Source organism: Myotis davidii, unplaced genomic scaffold (assembly GCF_000327345.1).
Source record: "Myotis davidii unplaced genomic scaffold, ASM32734v1 scaffold309, whole genome shotgun sequence".
Lineage (NCBI taxonomy): Eukaryota > Metazoa > Chordata > Mammalia > Chiroptera > Vespertilionidae > Myotis > Myotis davidii.
Window position 1 is genome coordinate 26,778 of NW_006383013.1, and position 2,171 is coordinate 28,948.

The following is a 2,171-nucleotide window of genomic DNA, read 5'->3' on the forward strand; positions in this document are numbered from 1 at the left end:
CTAGAAGAATAAAATGTAAAGCTTACAAACCAGATCACTAATTGAGGTAACTATAGAACACACCCATTAGAAATAAATTACATTAAAAAAAATAAAACAATGTGTTGTGACAAATTTTCACACTGTTATAAAATAAGCTGACATTCACTTTACCATATTGCACTTACTGTTAAAAAGCAAAATAGTAAGAAATATAGAAAATTCCAGATATAATATAAATTCCAGGAAAAAGACAGAAACTCATACATCTTTACTTAAAACTGAAAGAAATGCACTGAGACTTATTTCTGTTAAGAAAAGGAGTTTCTCTCAGCCAAAAAGAGTAAAAATTTTTATATCTGAATGTCAAAATATGCAATGGCTATTTAGAAAATAAAAAAGTCCCATCATCATGACCAATTAACAAGTTCTCTTTTAGTATTATATTCTGTTTTTGAATGTACTCCTTGACAAAATGTCATAAAGTTAGCAGAATATACAGTAAAAACTGACAGATTGTTTTCAAGACCAACAAAACCATGAAGCAATATGAGAGGGTATTGGTTTTTTCATTTACACATAAAGCAGTTGAAGATAACAAGGTAGCTCATTTGCGACATGGCCCAACTAACTTCCATCCATTCATTCAATTCTAACTCAGTTCCCAGAATTTAGCTGTCTGAAAAGTCCCCAAGATGACTAGGAAACCTTTGTGAAGCGTGGAATCATTTTGCAGCTAGTAAGCTAATAATGGCCCATTCATTAAAAGGAATCAAATCTACTGGGGTGGGGTATATGTATGTGTGGCCCAAATCAGCTCCATCCTTGAGACCTTCAGAGAACTCTCTCTACCTTAAGGATGAAAATAAAGCTTGCTTAGAGACAAAAAGCCACTGAACTAATAAATATTTCTATTCTTTTAATATTTCCATTTCTGCTTGTATCTTCCTATATTCCAGTATTATCTATGACACAGTTCTTCTAGTGATTCTATAGTATAATTTTTCTTTTATACTTTCATCTCTATAATTTTCTCTTTTATTAGTATTCTCCTATCCATCTCAGAAACCATTCTTCTGTTCATTTAAAATTCTACCCTATTCTCTGCCACTAACTTGTTGGGAGGGGGAGTAAACTTCAAAGGCATGTTAAAAAAAAAAAAGACTACGGTATTATGGCAAAAACTAACAGATGGTTTGATAGCACATATATACTTTTTCTCCTACAGTTCTTTTGCTCTGTATACCATATCTCCAACTAGGGCTGTAATACAGTGATAGAACACTGCACTTGAAGTCAGAAGTGCTGTGCTAAATATCTGACTGCCACTTTCAAACTACATGACTTTAAATAAGTCACATAAGCCAGAGACGGTTTGGCTCAATGGATAGAGCATTGGCCTGCAGACCAGAAAGTCCCAGGTTCAATTCCGGTCAAGGGCACATGCCTGGGTTATGGGTTTGATCCCCAGTGGGGGACATGCAGGAGGCAACCAATCAATGATTCTCATCATTGATTTTTCTATATCTCTCTCCCTCTCTCTTTAGATAGATAGATAGATAGATAAAATAAGTCACATAATGTCTCTGACCTCCATTTTATACATATCTTCTCTTTTGACTCAATAAGGTGGGCAAAAGCATAAAGCTAATACCATTCTTATGTCACGGGTAGGGAAATGCATACATGATGAAAACAATTTTAAAATCATATGATTAGCCCTAGCTGGTTTGGCTCAGTAGTTAAGAGCGTCAGCCCGCGGACTGAAAGGTTGGAGGTTGGATTCCAGTCAAGGGCACATACGTACCTCGTACCTCAGCTGCAAGCTTGATCCCTGGTGCCAGTTGGGACATGTGAAGGAGGCAACCAATTGATGTGTCTCTCTCATATTCATGTTTCTCTCTCACTGTCTCTCCCCCTCTTCCACTCTTTCTAAAAATCAATGGAGAAAATATCCTCAGGTGAGGATTTACAATCCTATCTAATAAAAGAGAAACATGGTAATTGGCATACGACCACTACCCTTCCTATTGGCTAATCACGGCAATATGCAAATTAACTGCCAACAAAGATGGCGGCTAATTTGCATACTGCAGGCAGGATGGGACAGCGCCATCCTGCCTGCCCCTCTGCCATCCAGGCCTGCTATCTGTGACCTGGATGGTGGGAGACCCAACCCAGGGCAGGCAGGG